The sequence below is a fragment of the Bos mutus genome, chromosome 20, assembly GCF_027580195.1.
Source record: "Bos mutus isolate GX-2022 chromosome 20, NWIPB_WYAK_1.1, whole genome shotgun sequence".
Lineage (NCBI taxonomy): Eukaryota > Metazoa > Chordata > Mammalia > Artiodactyla > Bovidae > Bos > Bos mutus.
Window position 1 is genome coordinate 67539850 of NC_091636.1, and position 26947 is coordinate 67566796.

The following is a 26947-nucleotide window of genomic DNA, read 5'->3' on the forward strand; positions in this document are numbered from 1 at the left end:
ACGGGGGAGGCTGTGTGGAGGTGGGGCGGGACAGGGGATACATCTGTACTTACCACTCTATTTTGCAGAGAACCTAAAATGTCTAAAAATTAAAGTTTAATATATATATGTGTGTGTGTGTGATACATATATGCAAGAAGTTTCGGTAGGACTCACAATAAGTCTCCGAGTCAGGGCCTCTGGAGTGCAGTGAGCCAGAGACCAGCAGTACTGATTAACTGGAGTGATGGTAGGGGCACAGACACACCATACAGAGTCTGGTAAGCCAGGGTAGAAATGCTTTAGATTTGAGGTGCAGTGGTCAGCCACTGGGCTTCCCTGATGGCTCAGATGGTAAAGATGTCAAGTTGCTTCAGTCGAGTCTGACCCTTTGTGACCCCATGGACTATAGCTTGCCAGGCTCCTCTGTCCACGGGATTCTCCAGGCAAGAATATTGGAGTGGATTGCCATGCCCTCCTCCAGGGGATTTTCCCCACCCAGGGATCACACCTGCATCTCTTAGGTCCCCTGCGTTGGCAGGCAGCCTCTTTACCTCTAGTCCCACCTGAGAAGCCTGATGAAAACACAGATGCTAAAGAGTCTGCCTGGAATTCAGGAGACGTATTCAATCTCTGGGTGGGGAATGGCAGCCCATTCCATGGGAAGTCATTCAGTTCAGTTGTGTCTGACTCTTTGCAACCCCATGGACTGCTGCATGCCAGGCCGCCCTGTCCATCACCAGCTCCAGGAGCCTGCTCAAACTCATGTCCATCAAGTCAGTGATGCCATCCAACCATCTCATCCTCTGTTGTCCCCTTCTCCTCCTGCCTTCAATCTTTCCCAGCATCAGGGTCTTTTCCGGTGAGTCAGTTCTTCACATTAGGTGGCCAAAGTATTGGAGCTTCAGCTTCAGCATCAGTTCTTCCAATGAATATTCAGGACTATTTTCCTTTAGGATGGACTGGTTTGATCTCCTTTCAGTCCAAGGGACTCTCAAGAGCCTTCTCCAACACCACAGTTCAAAAGCATCAATTCTTCAGCACTCAGCTTTCTTTATGGTCCAACTCTCACATCCATACATGACTATTGGAAAAACCATAGCTTTGAGTAGGCAGCCATTAAAGGTTTTAAGAAATGGAGTGGCCTGATAAGATTTACATTAAAAACATTTCATTCTGGCTGTCAAATAGAAATAGCTTAGGAGACTGGGTGTCCTTTCCTGAGTTGGGAAAGAGTAATCAGCTTTGGGCAGACAATCAAGTATGCGTTCCTGTAAAGACGCATGTAACTTAAGAAGTTGTTTATGGCTTTCACAAGAGAGATCACACGATAAAATTATCTGGGCCCCTGAATGACAAAAAGATTTTGAAAAGTAATATCTTGAGTTCCTTATGTGGCCTTTTTGAGGCCTTTACGTGGCTTCCCTGGTGGCTGAGCAATAAAGAATCCGCCTGCCAATGCAGGAGACATGGGTTCAATCCCTGGGTTAGGAAGATCTGGAGAAGGAAATGCCTACCCACTCCAGTATTCTTGTCTGGGAAATCCCATGGACAGAGGAGCCTGGTGGGCTACAGTCCATAAAAAGAGTCAAACACGACTTAGCGACTAAACAGCTACAACAAACTGGCCCTAAGAAGCCGTGATTCTCAAAACTTTCTTATTTCTGAACCTGAAGGTCCAGATTGTGAGTTGGGATGGTTTTATTCTAAGATCATGAGAATATAGCACATTCTGTAATTTATCCAGGCAGGAAAGGATTGCCAAGGAGGGAAAAATATATATCTTTCATTTAGAATAAATGTTGAGCAATTGTTTGAATGTTAGATAAAATGATACCAAACATCTTTGGCCAGAAATTTTCCTTTGGCCTCATCCTCAAGCCCTGACATAAGGAAAAATGGTGCTAAACTCTAACAATACATTCCAGATACATGGTAGAGGCTCCAAGTCTTGGAGATAATCATTCAACATATACTAGAGTGAAAAAATAGCTACATGTTCTTCCTTAAAAACTAGGAAAGTGTGAACTCCAAATGCCTCTAGGACATATCCTATTGAATTTGTTGTTACATTTTGAATTCCTAGTTAAAAAAGAACTTTTGTAGCCAGTAAGGAACTTTATAGCTTCTGAGGAAAAAAATTTTAAATCTGTTTAAGCACAGGTTGAAATTTCTTTGAAAATTCAGAAGTAAAACCTGAGAAGCGCTGTTATGAAGACAGATTACAGCCTATCTAACTCTGGAAGTAGAAGTTGCAGGCTGTCAAGTCCACCCTTGTTCTCAAGAACTAGGACATCCATTTTTTGTGGAAGGCAAGAGGCAAGGAGAGGGATGATGCTTCCCTTTTCTTTGCAGAAAATATAAGCAATTCTTTGGACTACAAGGAGATCAAACCAGTCAGTTCAGTTCAGTTCAGTCACTCAGCTGTGTGTGACTCTTTGTGACCCCATGGACTGCAGCACACCAGGCTTCCCTGTGCATCACCAGCTCCCAGAGCTTGCACCAGTCAACCCTAAAGGAAATCAACCCTGAATGTTCATTGGAAGGACTGATGTTGAAGCTGAAGCTCCAATTCTTTGGCCACGTGATACGAAGAACTGACTCATGGGAAAGACCCCATTGCTGGGTAAGATTGAGGGCAGGAGGAGCTGGGGGGCAACACAGGATGATATGGTTGGGTGACATCACCGACTCAGTAGGTGTGAGTTTGAGTAAACTCTGAGAGATAGTGAAAGATGGAGGCCTGGCATGCTGCAGTCCATGGGGTCACAAAGAGTCAGACACAAGTTATCGACTGAACAACAGCAAACAAACAACCACGGGCCTTTCAAGTAGGCAAAGTGATTCAGTGAAAGTGTTGAAAGTGTTAGTCACTCAGTCGTGTATGACTCTTTCCAACCGCATGGACTGTGGCCCGCCAGGCTCTTCTGTCCATGGGATTCTCCAGGCAACAATACTGGAGTGGGGTGCCATTTCCTTTTCCAGAGGATCTTCCCAACACAGGGATCGAACCCAGGTCTCCTGCATCATAGGTAGGTCCGTTGCCATCTGAGCCAAATGATTCAAGGCCCTGCTAAAGCCAGGTAGCTCTGTCACTTGGAAATGATTCAGTTGTAAGGAACAGGAAATGTAATCTCATTTGACTTTTAAAGGAATGTCTTGGCTCCTGTCAACTCCAGGGTTAGCAGATCCAGGGTTAGCAGATCTGAGCTTTTAACTCTGTCAGTGATCAGACAGGCCCTCCCCGCCCAGGCACATGATAGGCTGTGTCCTCAGGATTCTCCTGCACTAAGAACGAAGTTGCTCCTCCAACAAACAAAACCTTGGCTACCTAAGGCCAGGTGCACGCACCTGAACCAGCCTCTGCGGCTGGGAGAAGCTTAGGTCTGGGTCACACGCCTTGCTGGACAGCCAGGCAGGCCCACCTGCCTGGGGTGTGTTGTTGTTCAGTCGCTCAGTCATATCCGACTCTTAGTGACCCCCTGGACGGCAGCCCACCAGACTTCTCTGTCCTTCACCATCTCCAGGAGCTTGCTCAAACTCACATCCACTGAGTCGGTGATGCCATCCAACCAGCTCATCTTCTATTGCTTCTTCTCCTCTTGCCCTCAGTCTTTCCCAGCATCAGGGTCTTTTCCAGTGAGTGGCCATGGTGTGTGGGGCCAGATATTGAAATGGACTCAGATGCTTCTACGCATGTAAGAATACTGGATGCTGGCTGTCCACCCCTCCAGCACAGGTGGTGATTCCAGGGGACCCTGTCTGACTGCACTGCCCTCCGTGGGTTCCCACTTTGTGGACCGGACTGAGATGTAGTCTCGTGGGTGGGCAGTGACTCCTTTTATTCCTCAGGTGACTAACGGTAGCAGGGGCTTTAGTAAAAGGAAACCAGATTTGAAAGGGTGATTATGAAAGCAGACTTTTTTCATCTGTTCATTTACTGGGTATATCTTGGAGGGCACCACCCTCCTCTGTGGCAGGCACTGTGTGCTGTGCTGGGATAAGGAGATGCAGGCTCATCTTACCTTGTCCCAGGAGCTCACCTCTGGGTTACGTAATTGAGAGTTAGGAGGTAAGAGTGTCTGTCATTGAAACCATACAAGAAAAAGGATGTCTTGAAGAAGCCCAATGGTCAAATAGCATTGGGAAATTGAGTTATACCTGGATATTTATTTCAAGAGGCTTATATGAACATCAAATAAAAACCAAGGGCTTGGCCCTTTACAGGCAATTATTTTTAAAGGATAGGCAAAAATGCTTGCTCAGCACTTGTTTAGCTGACTGCCCAACAATGATTAGTTGTTCAGATTAAGAAGCTATAAACCAGGACACCAAAACTTACATCATGGCGATTTAATCAGGTTGTAGACTCAGTAGTAGAGAAGAAAACAGCAAAACTCCCCAGTGGTCCTGCATTTGCAAATCTTTATATGGAGTCGAGAGAAAAATGATACATTATAGTAAATAAATTTAGATGACATGCAAGGAAATGGATTGCATAAAATGAGAGTAGATGCTGTTTGTTTAAAGGTGACTTCACGTGGTAGAACGAGGTGATTGGCCATCACACCCTCTCGTGATCTCCCTGGTGTGTCTTTCGCAGATTAGAGGGTCTAGAAAGCTAACACAACTGTACGTGTATGTCCTTGCAGCTAGGCTGATGGATGTGAATTAGCGTCTGCCAATTAAAAGTGGCCACAGAAGAAGGAAGCAAGGGGGAGGTCATGTTTCTGTTGCTGTGACTGGGTAAGGTTTGTTTTTTTTTTATTTTTCTCCAGCAGTATTCCAAGATGCTATGACTAGTTTCTTAGCTGTTGAGAACCCTCTGCAGCAGTGACGGCGGGAACATCTTTGGACAGCTAGGGAAAGAGGTCCCTGGATACGCCAGGTTGACACTGTCCCTCTGACCCCGCACCTTCCCCAATGGGCACAGGTGGCCGCTCCTGGTGAGTCTGGGTCTGTGGTGCACTGGGCTATTCCTGAAGGCCCACCCAGCCTGGAGACACTTTTCCAATTTAGTGTGCAACAGCTGTATGGATTCGTTGTTTTAAATCCTTTCATGCTTAAAATAGTTGCGGTGTCTTTTATTCCTTGCAATTTAATTCTCACTCATCCAGAAGTTGGCAATCAAAGTCGTCATAGGCAACAGACCCTGGGGGACTGAGATGGTGAGGTGATCTGTCAGTGGAATTTGAGGGCAGTGAGGATTCAGTCACTGTGACAGAAATTGGACCTGTGTGGCCGACAGTAGGAAAAGCTACATAAATTCTCACCCAAAGGGTCCGGGAGTAAAGAGCCTGTTGAAAGCAACGCACTGGCGGACCAAGCGGCCGCTACAACCTCGCGGCAGAATGAGCAGCATGAGGTGGTGGGCGGGCTGGCAGCGTGTGGCTAAACTGGAGATTTCAGGGAAAGAAAGTGTTAAGCCCGGGTTTTTACATTCTGTGCTGTGGTTACAGTCGGACAAGGAGCTCCTCAGTCTGGCAGGTAGAGCTTCTTCCTGGTAGTCATGGACATGGCTGAAATGATCACTCTCGTTGCTGAATTGCAGAGTCAGCTGAATTCAAAGCCTTGTCAGGGCTCCTTTGAAATACAGGAGATTGTTTGGTTACGAGTTAGAACTGGAGAACTTTGGTTGAGAGATTTCCTTGCTAAGAGAACTTTCTCCTTCTTTGTCTGACGAGGTCAATCTTAGCAACATCTGACATAGTTTCCTGGAAAGGAATGCTGGGTCTCTCCCTGCCTCTTCCTACTTCCTCATCAGCCCTAGACCTGTAATTAGAATCAGATCCCCACATGCTTCAGAGGCAAAGAATAGAATCTGACTCAGGAAGAGAAGACATACTGATCAAAAGAATTATCATTTGTTTATACAGTCAGCCTTCTGTATCCGTGGGTTTCATATCCATGCATTCAACCAACCACGGTATGAAAATATTTGGAAAAATATTCTAAAAATTACCAAAAAGCAAAACTTGTGTCACTCACTGGCAGCTGTGTACATAGTATTGCATTGTATTTAGAGCTCTTTGTAGAATTTACATTATACTTACAGTTATTTACATTGCATTAGGTATTAGGTCTAGAGATGATTTAAAGTATGCTGGAAGATGTCTGTAGCTTATATGGCAAACACTAGACCATTTTACATTTACCATTTTACTTGAATATCCATAGATGCTTCTGTATCCTGGGAGGGGTCTTGGAACCAATCCCTCTTGGATATCTAGGAAGTGTTAGTCACTCAGTCATGTTCAACTCTTTGCGACCCCATGGACTGTAGCTCTCCAGGCTCCTTTCTCCATGGAATTCCCCAGGCGAGAATACTGGAGTGGGCTGCCATTCCCTTTTCCAGGGCATCTTCCCGACCCAGGGATCAAACCCAGGGTCTCCTGCATTTCAGGCAGATTCTTTAAAGGGAAGGGAAGGGTTAGATATCTAGGAAGGATTGTATTTAATGACATGAGAAGCCTGGGTAATATGTTTTGGAATAGTCTGGCAACACGCTACATAAACTAGAGTAAAAGGAGTATATCTTTAGTTCGGGCAAAGTGTATCAGATGTTCTAGTCTCTCACTTTTGATCTGTGTCAACATTTTCATTCTCTGACAATTAATCACAGGAAATTTGAGTATCTTACCATCCTGTAGGGACAGAGGAGCCTGGCAGGCTACAGTCCATGGGGTCGCAATGAGTTGGACATGACTTAGCAATTAAACCACCACCACCGCCATCATCCCTTAGGGTACCATATTTATTCAATTTGTTGATGGCATTGTGCTCATTGAACTTGGGGAGCCAGAAATAGCCTATCGCATGTAGGAGCAGGCAAGAGAGAACTGATGAAAAGTTCAGGGGTCACCACCAGCAGTGGACTCGCTGCAGGTGCTCACACAGCCTACATGGGAGGGCAGAGCATGATGTGTGGGTGTTTGAGGCTCTACCACGGAGAAGAAGCTCAGGGCTTGGTCAGACTCTTTTTTTGTTTTGAGGAAGAATACACTACGTGTGGGTATTTTGGGGAGCACTTGTAGGAAGCAGATTCCCTTATATTCGGTGTCAGGGCCTCTGCTGCAGACCCCTTGGCCCCTCAATACAGCCTTGACCCGTTTATTTGAGTAACCTGAAAGACAGCCAACTTTTTAGGAATACAAAGCAGAAGGCAAGATGCTCTGGTACCTGGCTTCCTAGCAGACGTAGAAGGACTGACCAGATGTGCCGTCAAACCTCCTGCAGACCTTCCTGGAGGAACTGGTGAGGCCCTTAGACTTTTGGCACAAAAGGTAATGCCTTTTATGGAAATTGTTGTTCACTCACTAAGTCGTGTCTGACTCTTTGTGACCCCAAGGACGGCAGCATGCCAAGCTTCCCTGTCCCTCACTGTCTCCTGGAGTTTGCTCAGACACATGTCCATTGAGTCGGTGATGCCATCCAACCATCTCATCCTCTGTCACCCCCTTCTCTTCCCACCCTCAATCTTTCCCAGCATCAGGGTAAGGACTGGAGTTTCAGCACAATGTTTTTTCTAAAATATCTCTTCATTGCTACAGGATCACGGAAGAGATCGTGGGACATCGTATGTCCTTATGATCTAACAGATTCGGTCATGAAGTGTGGATTCCAGAACAGCACTGGGTCAAAGGGAGATGACATTGGAGAGCTTGAGCATTAGCAGGCCTAGAAGGTCAATTAAAATTGCAAAACCATTAAACCAGTTAATAGAGGGTCAGGCATAGTATGCCAGGAGCAGCCCAGGGTAGGTCTTTGCAGACTGACATCTCCTCTCAGGTTTGTTCCTGTTGATGTGTAGCCAAGGGAGTTTCTCTCCGGGGTGGAAACCAAGCAGTTCATGTAACATCTCAGTTTTATTGGAAGGAGCTGTGGCTGCAGGTGTAGACCTTAACTGATCCATGGGAAGTTGAGGGAGTTTGGCTGCTCAGGGACTTGGAAGGAATCAGATTGGAGGCCTGGTGACAAGGGGTCGGGAGCACAGGCTCGGCTACGGAATCTGCTTCTTACAAAAGCTTTGCTCCCAAAAGTTTTCAGTATCCAGGTAGCCCAGATGACCTATCTGTGTGGCTCATTTACCCTCTCCCCACACCACCTTGGTTTTCCAGCAGCAAGCTGGCCATGGTATCTTGGATGAAGATGAGTAACAGCCTGGGCTTTCCTTCACCAAGCTGATCTGTCAGCCTGCCATGGGCTTCCCCGGCCAAGAGCTGACAGGGCTGAGTGTCAGAGACAGTGTCATTCCACGGGAATGGGAAATGGAATGTTGCCCGCTGTATCAGAAAACAAAGGATGTGAGAGCCATCAGCGATTGAGGCCACCCCCCAGGGAGCCTTGAGGGAACTCAGGATGGAAACTCAGGAGGAATGCCGGCCAGTCCTGTCACACTGAATCAACCACCAACCCCCACCCACCGGGCGGCCCGCGGAGGCTCGGGATGAGAAAGCACGGGATCTTGGCCCCAGACAGCTGAGGTGCAGATCAAAGGACTGGCTTCAGTGAGCCCAGACTCTTGCATCTTGCCATACGTAGGAAACCACTGAATTCCTTAACCTGAGATGTCTGGCTTCCTTTAATTAACAATAAGCTTTTGATGTTCAGACTGCCTGCCCCTTGTTGTAAAACTTCTATATAACCTGGAAACCCCCTTCAGGCAGGAGAGGTTAACAGTTAACTGCGGTACGCTGCCCACAAGCACACAGACCTCAGACCCTTGGAACCTGAAGGTCGATGATGCTGACTCTTACTCACTCACCATCAGCCAACCAGAAGAATGCTCACAAGCTGATCATGTCCTCTTTGAAGCATTTCTATAAAACCCCACACTCGCCCCTCTGGTGGGGACACGCCATTTTCAGGGCTTTGTCCCCTGGGACCCCCTTTGCCCTGGTAAAGCAATAAAGCTGTATTTTCTATTTCACCCAAATCTCTGTCTCCAAGATTTATTTCCGTGTCGGGGTGCAGAGGCGAGATTTGACCTCAACATCCCTGTGGAGTTATGTGGTCTTCCCTTCCTGCCCAAACATCCACATGCAGCTGGATGTTCAAAATGCTGGAATAGTCTATCGAGTACCCAGACAAGACATCCATCGGGGGCATTACTGAAGTGGGAGTAATGTGAGAGTGGGTGATGCCCTGTAGAAAGCACTGTTTGCTTTGAATGGTGCCTGGTACTTGGTGCTGTTTCCCCAAAGGCAAAAATATATGTACCCCAGGCCCTTGGAGGTAGGGCTGGGTCCTTTTGTTATTACCCATAATGACCATCGCACAAAACTGCTTCCTGCTGCCCCAACTTTCAGGTTTCCTTGTTTAAAGGTTTTCATTTCCGGGTAGGAAATGCTGAAACCCGGTTATCCTCAGGGACGGCTCTTAGAACCGCCGAGCCAGTGGCAAAGGCTAACGGAAAATTCAATCAACTGACCGAAATAGGACCCCAAAGAGCTCAAGTCTGCTAAGAGGAAAGGTGCGATTGACCAGGTAAATAGCTGCAGTATTTTCCAAGTGGAGAAAAGGAAGTCATTTGTAAATAATTTCATAACTAGAAATAATATCTATGGCTTTGTGTGCACTTGCAGGAGTGAGCACCATAGTAATGACGATGTTTCTTTCCTGCTCTGTGAAGGTGGCTTAGCCAAGTCCCTTTTCCGTTGCTTGCCCTTCTGTTTTTATTTTACACGTGCTGTGTTGGCCGTGGTCAGTGCCTTAGTCTCCAGCTGCAGAAGGGGAGATTGTGACTGCTGAGGCCGTGGTCTGATGACGGACGCGCTGATGGACAAGAGTATGGATCTCTCCTCTTGTGCAGAGAAGATGGAGTTAGTTTTCATTTGTATGAAGAATAAATCCATTATGTTGGGAGGGAGCTTTCTTGTCCTTCCAGTGGCTGAGAAGATTCCTTGTGGGTGGTGGGCACAGGTCCAGGGCTGCCAGAACGGGTTGCTATGGCACGTTTGGGTGCCGCTCTCAGCGTCCATCCTGAACCCCAGCTGTGCCTTCCTAGAGGGCCGAGGTTGGGACAGAGTTTCTCTGCGTCCTCTCCAGTTACAGTCTGGATGAAACTGGCTTCTGAGAAGCAGCTGTCTTCCCAGGACCACTGCCAGGCAAGAAGGGCAGAGAGCTCGCCTTGTTGCCGCCGTGGCCACGTCAGCTGACACTCAGGACCAAGACGCTGGCTTCTGCAGCCTTGGTCCACTGTCTAGACGCTCACTTCCTGCACCTGCAGGGTGAGTCTTCTGGTGCCTGGAACACAGAGAAGGCCACAGGTTCCTGAAGTCACGATTCCATCGCGATGCCCCCAGTCCTCTTTGTAGCAGAAGTGCAAGCCAGAAAGGACTTCGAGTTATTCTCCAAGCCCAGTTGGTGAACAGACCCCTTCTCCTTTTGACCCTACTGGAAGCACATGATTCGTTGCACTAAATCCCTTTTCATTTAAAATACCTAGTGATTCTTGGGGACTTCCTGATGGTCCAGTGGCTAAGACTCCACACTCCCAATGCAGGGGGCCGGGGTTTAGTCCTTGGGCAGGGATATAGATCTTCCCTGGTGGCTCAGCGGGTAAAAATCCACCTGCAAGGCAAGAGATGCAGGTGTGATCCTTGGGTTGGGAAGATCCCCTGGAGGATAAAAGAACAACTTACTCCAGTACTTCTGCCTGAGAAATCCCAGGACAGAAGAGCCTGGTAGGCTACAGTCCACAGGATCGCAAAGAGTCAGATACAACTGAGTGAGCATGCACGCGTTTATCATGCATGCAAGGAAATAGATCCCGCATGCTGCAATGACATCCCACGGGCTTCAGCTAAGATCCAGTGCAACCATATATGTGGTTCTCAGTTGCTAAGTCATGTCTGATTCTCTGTGACCCCATGGACTATATAGCCCTTCAGGCTCCTCTGTCCATGGAATTTCCCAGGCAAGAATACTGGAGCGGGGTACCTTTTCCTCCTCCAGGGGATCTTCTTGACTCAGGGATGGAACTTGTGTCTCCTGCATTGGCAGGTGGATTCTTTACCCCTGAGCCACCTGGGAAGCCGCAACCATATAAATAAATAAAAATAAATATATTTAAAAGAAATACCGAGTGGTTCTGGTGTCTGGTTTGTTAGCATGAGGGTTGACTTTGGAGGCAGAAATGCAAACGGCACCTGAACTCCTAATTCCTGAGCTGGTTTCTCAGCCATCTTTCTTATTTTCCTCAAAGATCCCTTGTCCCCCCCCCACCGGCTTGCAGTCCCTCCCACTTGCTCCACTCCTCCTCACCGCCTCCTCACGGCCTGGCTCCTGCAGGCTCCATCATCACACATCTACACCCAGATTACTGCCGACTCACACAGCCTCAGACATCTCCTTCCACTCATCTTTAACAACATTGACGCTTTTGTTCTCTTAAAGCGTTTTTTTTTTTTTTTTTTTAAATCAAATTATTCTCTTTCCCTAAGAACTCTGTCGCTAAGGTCACCTACAAGACAAAGTCTAGGTGTCATAGAACGGGATTCAAGCCTGCTCCCTCCCCCTCCCCACACATTTCCCTCACCTCCTTGAAGCTTTATTACCAGTTGGTACGTTTAATCCCCCCCAGGTCTCCCAGCCACGCTTTGTACCTGCATGCCACATAATTCCTTCACGGGAGTGCCACCCGCCCATAATTTCATCCACCCAAATGCCACCACCTTTGATCTCCAGGCCAAGCCCATCCCTTCCACAAGGAATTCCAAATTTATCTAGCTCGGGGGAATGGCTCTGTCCCGTGACTCCTACAGGACTTAGAGTGCGGCTGGGCCATGCCCCCACCCGCAGTGCGCTGTGCTGCTTTTGTTTTATCCTGGGTCTCTCTACCCTCTAACAGGAGGGTCCTCCTGCTTAGAAGTCCGTGCTATCACCACCTTCCACAAAGCACATCACAATCCATTCATAAGATGGGCTCTAATCCATAATGACTTAACTGACCTCAACACTTGAAGATAATGGATGGGGAACCGTGACTCCTGCCATCAAACTTGGAGGGTGGTGTTAAATGCTTTATGTTCTAATAGCAACCCGGGTATGCATTGCGTGTGTGCTTAAAACATTTTTTTTTCAATGTGTGTTTTAGGTTTTCTGCCCCCAAATGGAGGCATGTATATGGACTCACTTAACAGGAATCCTGCAAAATGCAGTGTTATTTGTGAAGTACCTTGTTTCTCATTGCTAAGTAGCAACATGGAAAGAATGGTGTCATTTACTTTATGAAGTGTGTTTAAGTCATAGATCTGAAATTTGAGAAAAGTAAAAGTGTTCCAACAAATTTTAAACTTGACAAATATGATCCATTGTCTTTGAACCAAGTGGTGCTAATTTGGCAAAGAAAAAAAAAAGAATCCTTATTGTTGCCAGCGTATATGTTTTCAACTCCCTTATCCAAAAGTCTCTCTCATTCTTTTTGAGGGGAATTCCTTTTTCTCACTAGGTTTGATGAAACTTCCACTTTTTACAGGAGTAGATTGCATGATTTCCTCATCTAAATATCTCCCCAGGAAAGTGAGGGTCCGTGTTGGAAACAGCACGTTTGCCCCACTTTGGTCTGCTGATCAAGCATGGACTGAGCATGTCTGCTCCAGGCTGGGCCCGGCTCTGGGGTGTGGGGGTGGCTGGGGCGCACACCTGGCCAGGTGAGCACCCTGCGCGCTGGGATGCTCTGTCCCCCGCACCCCAGGAGCAGAACAGGGAGGAGCAGCGTTGGGGGGTGGGGCAAGGATTTTTACTAGATATTCAGGAACCAGCACGGAGGAGATGAGCTTAGAATTCAGGGATGGACGTTAAAAAAGGATTTTACCAAGAACAGAACCATTAGGGCCAGCGCATCTCCAGGGGAGGAAACAGCTTTGGCCAAGTCACTGGGTATGAGAGTATCGGCTTTCTGAGCGGAGATGAGTAATAGCACGTGGCCGGAGGGAAGGCGGGTAGGGCCAAGTGAAGGAAGACGGAACAAGAGGTGGGTGGTGGGGTGCTTAAGTTACCAAAAACTGGTCTGGGCCCCAAGGATTTTGTGTGTTGTCGAGAGTCAGGGAGGAGAAGGGTTTTGTCTAACTTGCTGGACTGGGAAAGGAGGAACTTCTCAGGTGGATTTCTTCTCTCCTCTGCAGGACAGACAAAAGCACGCACAGCATCACGGATGCTTGATGCTGAGCTGCACAGGTGCCTCAGCACACATCAGGTGCACAAAGTGCCCAAAACCCTGCAGAGTCAACAGCGACCCCTACAGCAGCTTCTGAGGAATGCCGGGGGCAGCGTGGGGTCATGCAGACTCGCAGCCTTAGGACGTGGTCCCTCACTGAGATGCCTTGGCCGGCCGCTTGAGCTCTGAGAGAGGACCTTTCTTCATGCTTCTCTAAGCTGGGGCAATGAGACTTCCCTTTTGTCCATGATGTAGGAGCATGCCTAAGACCTGACCTACAAGTGGATGCTTAGTATGTGGTAGATGCTATAACATGGAGATCTCGTGTTCACAGGTCCAGAACTTGGTAATTTCTCTCTACTCCTCGGCCACACAGCTGAGCTCTCATTGGGAGCAGATCTACCTGGTTAACAAAATGCTTGTTTTGTTAACAAAAAAAAAATTCAAATAAAACTCCTTGTTTTATTCGAATTTTGCAAAAAAGCCTCCCACTTTGCCTTCATCTGGAATTCACCCCGGTGTTGGGCTGACCTGCTCACTCCTCAGAGCAGAAAGGCACCCAGCAGGGCGTCCAGCTCTGTGCTCATCACTTTCAACGTGTGTGGCTGTCACATAAGGAATTCTTCCCCCTTGTCATGCCCGTGTCCACACTTCCCGTCGTCTTCACGCACCCTTGGAAGCCATCTGGCTGCGGGTTTTGGAACTCATGCAGAAAGAATGTTCTTCTCTGACCACTGACCTTGCTGCCAATGACCCAGGGGACTGCCTCCTGTCCTCACCACTGGTCTGACTGTGTGTCGAGGGGTGCCTTCTGGGTTTTCTATCTTGTGGGGGCTCCTCAAAAGCATGCTCTGCTTGAATCTGGTTCATTTAGGAATTTGTGGTGGGCTGAGTGTTGGGAAACTGAACTGAGTGTGGGAATGCATACCCACAGAACTGACTGTCTACATTGTAACAGATTACCACCCCATGGTCTCCATCAACCTGACTTCTTCTCTCCAGATAGGAGTAAGCTTGCAAATAATTTGACTACCAATCTCAGGAATTTCCACAATATTAATTTAAATGAACATTCATGTACCCAATCTGGAATGGATCGTAGTGTATATGTTCTCAAGACTTGCTGAATCTGCTTCTCCCAAGATATTTTATCACGAACTTTAAGCCATCCCAATCCCACTCCACTCTGCTTTGAAAGACCAGCCTTAACCCAGACACCAGAAATCTCATAAATGTCCCAGCTTTGCCCCACCCGCCTCCAAGACGAGTCCAAGGCCTTCACAGTGAAACGGAGCAGCGCCCCATGGTCCTTCCCACCCCCATGTGCCCTGCCTGCCCTTTGTCAGTGGGAAAACTTTAGGCAAAGAGCAACTGTAATGTGAATGAGTCAGTCAGTCATAGCTGACTCTTTTCGACTCCGTGTAGCCCATGTAGCCCAGCAGGCTCCTCTGTCCATGGGATTCTCCAGGCAAGAACACTGGAGTGGGTAACTATTCCCTTCTCTAGGGACTCCTCCCCACCCAGGGATCCAGCACGGGTCTCCTGCATTGCAGGCAGATTCTTTACCATCTGAGCCATCAGAGAAGCCTACTATTAAGAGACATTTCCAAGTATAAAGACAGATCAACTTAAAAAGCATCAGCAGATACATGCTTGATTTTATCTTACAATCTATAGACAATACATTAGAATAGGTAAAGAATTCATATACCTTTTCCAAAGGAATACCTGAGACAGAAGCGGCAATAAAGTTATAAATGACAATCGTCAATCAGATGAAATAATTTAGATGAACATTATCTCTCTTGAAGAGATGGGGACTGGGCAAGTGGTCAGGAAGGAGACACAATGTGCTTTTAACTTTGTATGAAAAATAATGTTCAGTTCCATGTTGCTGAACATAGTTCTGTTTTTGCCAAATAAATCCTCTACTTCGAATTACTGTCCGAATGCTTTATTAAAATTCTGCTTCTGGCAGAAATGCAGAAACAGAGGAACACAGTCAAAGGAGACCAAATAGCAATTGCTTACTCATTAAGCAAAGTCAAAGACTTGTAATTCCAGAAAATTATTCTGGACCACATCCTGTGAGCTGTCTTACAGATACTGAAAACTCCACCAAGTGGAGAAATTAACTGCATGATGACCACACTGCAGCCATGATAGGAGTTGCCACAGTTCTGAAAACTGGCCTCAGAGAAATTGGAACAAACCAACTCTGGAACTGAAGGTAAACTGTACCTAAAACAATCAAGATGATGCTGGTCAGACCACTGATGACCAACTTCAAGATGACCGTCAGAGCTGACTGCTGTTTCTGCAAGTAGCCCCCTCACTGCATCTACAAAAGCTCTAGCCTACTTCTTAGATATCATTTATAACTATTATCATGTCTGAGACAGATTTGAGAAGCCAGGTGATATGCGGAAGAGGATATCAGGCACAGAAAATGTGAGCTAAAGCTTTGGGGTTGACCCAGTAGAATCTTGCAAAGGGCCACTGTCTTCAGACTGATGGCCAATCAAGGCTAAAGTCCTATTTGAGGAAAGTCCTGCGATACTCACTGGTGTGGGGACAGAAGAGGGAGACTGCCTTCACGGCTGACTTCCAGAAGCCACGCTGCCTTCATTCTGTCGGGCTTTGGACTACAGTCTGCCCTTCCCCGCCCCCCGCCCCCACCCGCCAGCATCCAGAATAAGGCAAATTTTCCTTTCCAATAACTTAGCGCCTTGTTGGCTTGTGAACTGCGATCAGCCGGACCCCATTTCCAGTTACATAAGTAGAGTCCTCCTGCTCTTTGGCAAGCCACAAACTCAGCCTTGCTCTGCCAAGAGCCTGCACTGGCGGGACTTTCAAGGAGCGGGGGTTCAACTGCACGGATGCTCCTGTGCCCAGGTCCATCTGGTCGCCTCACTGCTCTGGGCTCTATGTTGAAGACGTGTGTCTCCGAGGACCACTAGGAGCTGTAAACATGGTCATTGCATCATGTCCCGACTGCACTGCTCACCAGCATCGTCATCCTTGACGAAGCTCTGGGTCCCTGGCTATCGTGTTGGTGCAGAGTGCTGAATAATGGCTCCTAGAGTTATCCATCTCCCATCCTTGTTACTTCGCATGGCAAAATGGACTTTGTAGATGTGATAAGGTTAAGGATTTGGGGAGAGAAGATTTTCCTCGATTACCCAGGAGGGCCCTAGTAACCTCAGGTATTCTTATAAGAGGGAGGTTTGCTGGTGAGGGGAACGCAGGCAGAATGAAGGCAGCGTGACTTCCTGGAGTCAGCCGCGAAGGCAGTCTCCCTCTTCTGTCCCCACGCCAGTGAGCGCCGCAGGACTTTCCCCAAATAGGACCTTAGCCTTGACCGGCCATCAGTCTGACGACAGTGGCCATTCACAAGACTCTGCCGGGCCTTTAGCTCACATTTTCCGTGCTTGACACCCTCCTCCACATATCACCCGGTTCCTCAAATGTATCTCAAACATAGCAGCAGTTATAAATGATCTCTGAGGATGCATGGAATCATGGGATTTTATAGCTATATTTTTTCTATCACAAAGTTCTCCTTTCTTGAGAAAATTCTTCACAAAATCCTCTCTAATGAGTCATTTATATACAATCTGATTTTGATCCTACACTTTTTTTTTTAGTTTTAGAAAAATTTGATAAATTTTCTGAAGATCTAAAATTTTCTAGGCTTGAGTACATTGTGCTAATTACTGAAATTGTTTAATTAAAAAAAGATGTTCTCCAAAGCAGGCTTCCAGAATTCTATTTCCCTATGGTGTTGTAAAAAGACCCATCTCCTCTCCGACTCAGTAAGACAGAGACTTCCCACCATTGTAGGAACAACCAGCATTTTAAAATCTTTACTGAACGCGTGCTTTGGAGTTACTGGGGACGTCTTCCGTCAGTGCTACAGGCGGCCCTGGGCTGGGTGGCCACCCACCCCCGAAGACGTGCCTCTGGGAAGGGGTGTGGCCCTTATCTTCCCAGGCGAGACAGGCTCCTTCCCTGGGCACCTCTTTTCTTCCAATGGTGAGCAGTTCTGAGCCTCCCCCAAGCACAGCGGTCAACAACAGAGACACGGAACACTGAGTGAGCTGGACTGGGACAGCAGGAGGCCAGAGCTGGAGATGGCCCGAGTCTCACTCGTCACTGGCTGACCAGGCCGGGGAGGAGGGCGTGCGGACAGTGTGAGGAGCTGGAGCCAGTGAGGGGGGGTGATGACTGACGCCGAGACAGCAGAGGGGCAGCGCGGACTTGGCAGTGGGGAGCAAGGCTGTCCCTTGCAGCCCGGGAGTGCTGGCCCAGGGGCAGGGGGGCTCGGGGAATCCCTGGAATGTGTGAACAGGGAACATCCCAAAGCAACCACAAAAGGTCCTCTTGCCTGAAGATTTAGGCACAGCTGGTTGTCACCACTGCAGAGAATTTAGGTGGGAAATAATGGATGGAGCCGAGGTCCAAAATCCACGAACAGTTTCTGTGTAGGACACCACGTTCCTGACATACTAACATGCTTGGGCAAGTGGCGATCGTGATAACAATCCTCTACCTTTCCTCCTTTTACAGCCCAAATCTTTCCAAAATACACAGTACAATTTCCTGTTTTCCACAGTGCATGCATGCATGCCGAGTCACTTCAGTCATCCGACTCTGTGAGGCCCCGTGAACTGCAGCCCACCAGGCTCCTCTGTGCATGAGATTCTCAGGCAAGAATACTAGAGTGGGTTGCCATGCCCTCCTTTAGGGAATCTTCCCTAACCAGGGATCAAAACCGCTTCTCTGATGTATCCCTGCATTGGCAGGTGGGTTCTTTACCACTAGTGCCTCCTGGGAAGCCCTACTTTATGCAGTCAGTTCAGTTCAGTTCAGTCGCTCAGTCATGTCCGACTCTTTTCGACCCCATGAATTGCAGCATGCCAGGCCTCCCTGTCCATCACCAACTCCCAGAGTTCACTCAGACTCACGTCCATCGAGTCGGTGATGCCATCCAGCCATCTCATCCTCTGTCGTCCCCTTCTCCTCCTGCCCCCAATCCCTCCCAGCATCAGAGTCTTTTCCAATGAGTCAACTCTTCGCATGAGGTGGCCAAAGTACTGGAGTTTCAGCTTTAGCATCATTCCTTCCAAAGAAATCCCAGGGCTGATCTCCTTCAGAATGGACTGGTTGGATCTCCTTGCAGTCCAAGAGACTCTCAAGAGTCTTCTCCAACACCACAGTTCAAAAGCATCAATTCTTCGGTGCTCAGCCTTCTTCACAGTCCAACTCTCACATCCATACATGACCACAGGAAAAACCATAGCCTTGACTAGATGGACCTTTGTTGGCAAAGTAATGTCTCTGCTTTTGAATATGCTATCTAGGTTGGACATAACTTTCCTTCCAAGGAGTAAGTGTCTTTTAATTTCATGGCTGCAGTCACCATCTGCAGTGATTTTGAAGCCCCAAAAAATAAAGTCTGACACCGTTTCTACTGTTTTCCCATCTATTTCCCATGAAGTAATGGGACCGGATGCCACAGTAATTATAATATACGTATAATGTACAGTATATACACTAAGGGCTTCCCCCATGGCTCAGACAGTGAAGAATCCGCCTGCAACGTGGGAGACCTGGGTTCCATCCCTGGGTTGGGAAGATCCCCTGGAGGAGGATATGGCCACCCACTCCTGTATTCTTGCCTAGAGAATCCCTATGGACAGAGGAGCCAGGCGGGCTCCAGTCCATGTGGTCACAAAGAGTTGGACACGACTGAGCCACTGAGCAGGGCACACACAGCACGTATATGCTATGTGGATAGAGTTTATTGGCTGATTCTTTGATATTTGATGACATTGAAGTTCATTAGCTTCGTATTTTAGCTGATCACTTCATTCCAAACATCAGTGATGATAGGAAGCACTGACAGGTAGCTGACTTCACCAGCTACAAGTTGCCCTGCATTTTACTTTTATTTTAGGAACACTCTGATGGAGATAATAAGCCTCTTCAGTTCAGTTTAGTTCAGTTCAGTCGCTCAGTCGTGTCTGACTCTTCGCGATCCCATGGACTGCAGCACGCCAGGCCTCCCTGTCCATCACCAACTGCCGGAGTTTGCTCAAACTCATGTCCATCGAGTCGGTGATGCCATCCAGCCATCTCATCCTCTGTCGTTCCCTTCTCCTCCCGCCTTCAGTCTTTCTTTTTATTTTTCTTTTCAATCTTTCTTTTCATCATCGTCTTTTCAAATAAGTCAGCTCTTCTTATCAGGTGGCCAAAGAATTGGAGTTTCAGCTTAAGCATCAGTCCTTCCAATTAATATTCAGGACTGAATTCTTTTAGGATGGATTGGTTGGATCTCCTTGCAGTCCAAGGGACTCTCAAGAGTCCCAACAACACAGTTCAAAAGCATCAATTCTTCGCACTCAGCTTTCTTTATAAACCTCTTACAAAGGTTATTTGGTTCATATATTCACAAAAGAGAGGAAGCTGCCTGTACCAGTCATCACTTGCTGGTTAACGACTCACCTCAATCAGGGTTTTGTTTCTTTTCAAAGGTGTCCCTTTCTCTCTCAACCATACTGCACAGCTCTACCCAGTGGAAGTAAGGAGTGAAAGCCACCTGGTTTCAGCGCATTTGCAGAATTCAGCATTCTTTAAGTCACACGACAATCTTAGGGAGATAGTCGCATGCACTCACAGATCAGGCAGAAATTGTATACTCCCAGAATAAACTGCTGGAGGGTGGGAGAAGATTTATTGGGCTTCAAGGAAAAAAGGGAAAATTACGTTATCAAGTGAAGATTCGCAACCCACAAAAAATTGGAGAACACAGGACACGGCCAGCCTCCTCCCCAGGGAGCAGCAGAGCTGGCCGACCCTCCAGATCTCCACGGTCACAGGACCTTGAGAAGGCTTCACAAGGAGGAAGTTCTGGGGGCATTTTTGGGGCCCAGAACTTGGAAAGAGGTTTACCTAAACTCTCCTCCCTGAGGTCTGTGATCATTCCAAAGTAACAGAAGAAAGTTGTCAAGACAAGGGAACAATTTCAACAGGCACGTCAGTGTTCAGGGTGGACACCACTCGTTGTGAAATCGCAGGGACAGATGTGTGATGGGGAATCCAGAGGACCAGAGCCCTGGAAAACTGCAGGAGGCTGCTGGTTAGTGCACTAATTTCACAGACAAGGAACCCGGAGTCAGTGACAGAGCCAGGGCTGGCGGCCAGGTTTGGGATGGACAGTCCTGCATGGCCCCATCTCACTGGGCCTGAGACTGTCAGGCTGGCTCAGTGAGTGGATGGAAGAGGCTGGCCTAAGGGAAAGCGACAGGACCCTTGTCCGCTCCATCTGTGTCCTTTCCCTGGGCTGCTCAGAGGTCCACCTTTCTAAGAAGTGGTCTTGCAGCTCAACACCCGAGCTGTCTGCTCCTCAGGTGAGTGACAGGCAGGCCACCCGATTTAATCAAGAGCTTCCTAGGCAGGGTTCATGGCTTATAAGTGTCAATGTGCTATCTGTCCAGACACATGCATAATAACAGCTTGAACTGTCTTAGAGACGGGACTCCTTAGTGAAGGACTCTCGGGCATCATCACACCACAGAGGAAGCCAATCAATATAGAAGTCAACTGACAAAAGATACAGAATAATAAATACTATAATATGTACACATGGCTTCCCAGGTGGCTTAGTGGCAAAGAATCTACCTGCCAGGGCAGGAGCCACAGAAGACCCATGTTCAATGCCTGAGTCAGGAAGATCCCCTGGAGAAGGGAGTGGCTACCCACTCCAGTATCCTTGCCTGGAGAATTCCATGGACAGAGGAGCCTGACGGGCTACAGTCCACGGGGTTACAAAGAGTCAGACACGACTATGCACACACACACGCACGCACGTGTTCACTCATATGCCACTTTCTATAGACCCATATAATGAATCTATTCTGTCCGTGGGAAACATGAGAGACAATAGTCTATAAATATATAAATATCTTATTAATACATTTATATTTCCTAACCTTATGATGATTCAAGTATATTTTTATAAATATTTTTTTCACTTAGCAACGAGTTCTAAATATAAATATGAATCTAGACCTGCAATATCATAATTTTTCCCTACGCTTGCAAAGCACTGCACTTTGATTCAGCCTCGTCCCTGCAGTTGCACAGTTTGGTTAGGGTTTCTCAGGCTTGCCACCGCTGGCATTTGGGGCTGGATCGTTCTCTGCGGTGGGACACTGAGCAGATCTCTGGTCTCAGGCCACCAGATGCCAGTAGCGGCCCTTTGAGTTGTGACAATTAAAACTGTCTTCAGACATGGCCCAAAATCTGTTAGAGGCAGAATCACCCTGGACAGAGAACCAGTGATGTATGTATTTTTTTTTCCCCCCAGCTCTCATTACACAAAGTTGCCTGAACTTCCTTATAGCTGTCTTTCCATCTCTATCCAATTCTATCCAGAGGGTAAATTCCTCAATGCTAAATTACTGTCTCAGAGCAGAAACATCCATCTGAGAACTTTAATATCCTTTTGCCAAATTTCTGTCAAAGTATCATTTTTTTTTTAAGTTAGAAACACAACTCTCAGACAAACGCACAGTGAACCTGTGTCAGAGATTTCTTTGTCTCATTTAGTAAGACAACCAGCAGGCTGGGAAGGCTGGTTCAGAAGGAAGTGAAGAAACGGTGCCCCAGAGCATCGCAAAAATGCTGGAGAGGGAGGTTATTCAATCACGCACACAAGTGAGCTCTAACCTTGGGCTGTAATCCTTTCCAAGGCTACCAGCATCATTCATTGCTTTGTGTGGATGCGGACTCTTCCAAGGCTGTGAAATACTATAATCAACAGATTCGTGTGTGCTAGGTCAGTTCATTCGCGTCCTACTCTTTGAGACCCTCAGGACTGCAGCCCTCCAGGCTCCTCTGTCCATGGAATTCTCCAGGCAAGAATACTGGAGTGCAAAAGACTGTTCTATACATCTGTGTCTCTTTTGCTGTGGGAGATGGAGGGGGATGATTTGGGAGAATGGCATTAAAACATGTATAATATCATATAAGAAATGAATCTCCAGTCCAGGTTCGATGCAGGATACAGGAAGCGTGGGGCTGGTGCACTGGGATGACCCAGAGGGATGGTATGGGGAGGGAGGTGGGAGGGGGGTTCAGGATGGGAACATGTATACACCCATGGCAGATACATGTTGATTTATGGCAAAACCAATACAATATTAAAAAATAAAAATAAAAAATAAAAAGAAAACTTTCACCAAAAAAAAAAAAGGAATACTGGAGTGCATTGCCATTTCCTCCTCCAGGCATCTTCCCCACCTGGGGATAGAACCTGTGTCTTCTGTGGCATTGCAGGTGGATTCTTCACCACTGAGCCACAGGGGATGCCCCAGTCTACAGGTAATAGTAGGCAAACCAAAGGTATTTATTCCTAGTGAATCAGGTGGGTCTTACCTGGCTACTGGCCATTTCTGATTCTGACTGTTCTTCCCCTGACATTGCCTTCCTGCAGTTTTGTAAAGCGTGCTCTCATCTCAGTTGACCCAGCTCCCATAACCATACCCAGCATGAATGGGTAGGTTCTCAATCTTTTTTTTACTGTATTCAATCATATGAATATCTCGTTACTTTTCCCCCCTTTATTTCACTGCCTTTGAGGCCAAATAGTTCCACATACTGTCCATTCACGATCTAATTTATTTGTCTGTTCAGGTCCTTTGTCCATTCTCCTTTTAGAGGAGTCAACTTTTTCTCGTTCGTTTGCAATCCATCAGTTATGTGTCTCTTTTAAATGTTAGAGATATGTTTCTAAATGTTCCTTTGCCTTTTTGTTTAGTTTTTCTTTATTGCAGAAATGTCTGTAGGGGCTTCCCTGGTGGTTCAGTGGTAAAGAATCCGCCTGCCAGTGAAGGAGACGCAAGTTCGATCTCTGATCCAGGAAGACCCCACAGGCCTCAGAGCAGCTAATCCTGTGTGACGCGACTACTGAGCCTGTCTCCAGAGCGGGGAGCTGCGGCTGCTGAAGCCTGGGCACCCTGGAGTCTGTGCTGCACTGCAATGGAAGCCCACGCCCTGCAACGAGAGAGTAGCCCCTGCTTCATGCAACTGGAGAAAAGCCCTGGCAGGAACCAAGACCCCGTGCAGACAAAAGTAAAGAAAAAAAAATTATAAAGAGATGTATGTATAAGTGGGTTGATCATTATCTTTCTTATGATTGAACTCTGGGATTATGTTGAAACAGCCTTTCTTAAACGTGGATAAAATACAGTTACCCTTAGTACCCCTGGCTCTGTGTCTGCATTCAACCCACAGTGGATCAAAAATATTTGGGACAAATAGTCCAGAAAGCTCCTGAAAGCAAAACTTGAATTTGCCACACATGGACTGCAACACTTCACATAGCATCTGGTTGTATTTGCAACGATTTTCATAGAATTTACATTGCATTAAGTAACACAAGTAACCTAGAAATGATTTAAAGTATAGGGGTGTATACGCCTGAGAGAGAAAGTGTTAGTCACTCAGTCGTGTTTGACTCTTTGCAACCCCATGAACTGTACCCTGCCAGACTCTCCTGTCCATGGAATTCTCCAGGCAAGAATACTGGAGTGGGTTGCCTTTCCCTTTTCCAGTGGATCTTCCCCACACAGGGTCTCCCGCATTGTAGGTACATTCTTTACCTTCTGAGCCACCAGGGCATGTGCCTAGGTTATATACAAATACTGTGCAAATTTAAACACAAATACTGTGCCAATTTCACATAAAAGACTTGAACATCAGTGAAGTTTACTAGCAAGAAAAAATAGTCCAAGAATAAGATCATGGCTCATCTGACTCCGTTTCATAAGGACTGTCATAAGTATCGTCATAGATATTCTCACAATTACCCTCAGAAGGATTTGCGTGGGATGAGGGGGTGTCCTGGAACCAGTAACCAAAGGGCGTAGCAGGACAGCTGTATTTATCTGTGCTTTCTTTCAAAACATCTAGCAGTTATTATTTTATATTTAAATTTGTATTCTACTTACAGTTCATTTTAAAATAGGATGAGAGTTGGAGATATAAGGTTTCTTCCCCAAGGAGTTAGCCAGATTTCTTGACTCCAGTTCAGTTCAGTCACTCAGTCGTGTCTGACTCTTTGCGACCCCATGGATTGCAGCACACCAGGCCTCCCTGTCCATCACCAACTCCTGGAGTTCACTCAAAGTCATGTCCATCAAGTCCGTGATGCCATCTAACCATCTCATCCTCTGCTGTCCCATTCTTGACTCTAGAAACTGTAGTAGTTCATTTTTTTAAGTCCTATTGCTCATATGTGAAGGCCCGGTACAGGAGGGCCTGTTTCTGGACTGTCTGTTCCGGCCTCTAGATTTGCCTGTGTCTTGGCCCCAGACCATAAAACGTAAGTCACTGTTGATATATAATAGACTTCTTCATCTGGCAGAGTAGGTCTCATTTTAAATATCAAAACATTTATTTGCAAACGATAGAGTGTCTACTTGTATAGGATTTAGGTAAGTAAAACAGCATTCTTTAGTTTTTTTCTAAGGACAGTGATTTTTCATTTTCTTATCAAGCTATTTTCCCATTAAAAAGATATTTTCACTTAGTGAAATTTCTTCCTGTGCAATATAAGGCAATGAACCCTGTCTTAAATATTCTTACCAAAGCTCCCTTCCCTATGCCTTATTGTCTGAGAATGTTTAGGTTCAAGGTCATGGTGTGATCAGTCACTCAGTCATGTCTGGCTCTTGCAACCTTATGAAACGTAGCCTGGCCAGAGTCCATCCATGAAATTTTCCAGGCAAGGATACTGGAGTGGGTTGCTATGCCCTCCTCCAGAGGATCTTCTCAACCCAGGGATCGAACACAGATCTCCTGAATTGCAGGTAGGTTCTTTATTGCCTGAGCCACCAAGTTTTAAGATCAAGGGGGGATGTCCAAAATCTGGCCAAGTGAAGGCCCCTCACACATTCATGATCACACACAGCACGATCAGATTGCACACAACACAGGGTCTGTGCATCTTTGTCTATTACTTATTTGCCTTTATTAATCTCTGAACCAGTTTTTTCATACTAGGCTCCTCCCCCTAATTTATCAGAGTAGCTGGAGGAAAGGGCTTTCTGGAGCAGAAGGATTAGAAGATGCCTGGTTAAATAAATCACGTCGAGCAAATTCCTTCATAGCCAGACTTCTCAGGGCTTTTAATCTGCGAACATCCTGTGACTCTCTGAGAGCATGATGGTCAGCAGCGTTGGCACCTTCTCCAAGCAACAGCCATGAGCACGCCTGTGAACACCAGCTACCTAAGCTGAGCAGCCCAGGCAAAGCTAGTCTCCCGATACCATAATTTTTCAAGCAAAACTGTAAAAAAAAAAAAAAAATGAAATGGTATCTCCAAGAGTGAAAATGAAAACAAGTGTAATTAACGATGCTCATTGACAAGAAGGCAACAGGCTCTGCTCTGTCTTGGAGGCGGTTTCCAGTCTTCCGAGCAAGCTCTGTGCATTCTCTGGGCGGCCCCCACTCTCCCCCAAGGGGGCTGGAGGACAGGAGCTGTCATCCTTCTCTGCTGAGGTCGTTGACATCCTGCAGCTGTGCGGTGGGGGCCTGCTCAGGAGTCGGCATCTGAACATTACCCAGCAGATTCCGTCAGTTTTCCTTTGCTGTGTAAAGTCACCAAAAGCTGCTGGAAAGAAAGTGAAAATGTAGTCACTCAGTCGTGTCCAACTCTGCAACCTCATGGACTGTAGCCCGCCAGGCTCATCTGTCCATGGGATTCTCCGGCTGAGAATACCAGAGTGGGTTGCCATTTCCTATTCCAGGGGATCTTCCCGACCCGGGGATTGAACCCAGATCTCCTGCGTTGCAGGCAGATTCTTTACTGCCTTAGCTCATAATTTTGCAGGTCAGAGGGCCATTCTCTGCTCAGGGTCCCACCTGGGGAAATTGGGCTGTTGGCTAGGCTTCCTTCCTTTCCAGAGGCTCAGGGAAGATTATGATTCCAAGTTATGCAGGCTGTTGGTGGAATTTGTTTCCTTATGGCTGTAGGACTGAGGACTCTGGGTCCCAGAAGCCGTTCATATTCCCTGCCATCTGAAATGCCCTTCCATCTTCAAAGCCAGCATCAGAGGGACCCCCTCATGTGAGTCCCCCTGATGCTTCCAATCTCTTTCTTCAGGAAGAACCTTATCCCTTGTATGGGCTCACCTGATTAGGTCAGGCTCACCCTGGATAATCTCCAGATCTTGAAGTCAATTTATTTTGACCTGAATCCCATCAACAAGATCCAATCACAGCAGTACCTAGGTTACTGTTTGAGTAACTGGGAGCCTATGTGTGTCCACCACAGGGTCGGGGGGCTGTGGTGGGAACCTGGGGCTGTTTCAGAGCTACCTCCACGCTCATGCCTTTTATTGGGGATACCAAGAATTTGGGCTTCCCAGGTGGCTCAGTGGTAAAGAATCCACCTGCTGGTGCAGGAGACGGCGAAGACATGGGCTTGCTCCCTGGGTCAGGAAGATCCCTGGAGAAAGAAATGGCAACCTACTCTAGTGTTCTTGCCGGGGAAATCCCATGGACAGAGAAGCCCTCGGCTACAGTCCCTGGGGTCACAAAGAGCCAGACACAACTGAGCATGCGCACAGCTGGACTGCACTGGCTTTAGACATTTTCGGTGCTGCTGAGATGTCCCACGTGTGACCGGGAAGATAAAAATGAGTCAGGACAGACCTGGGTGCCTGTGTGTGCTGAGTTGTGCCCTACTCTATGTGACCCCAAGGACTGTATCCCACCAGGCTCCTCTGTCCATGGGATTCT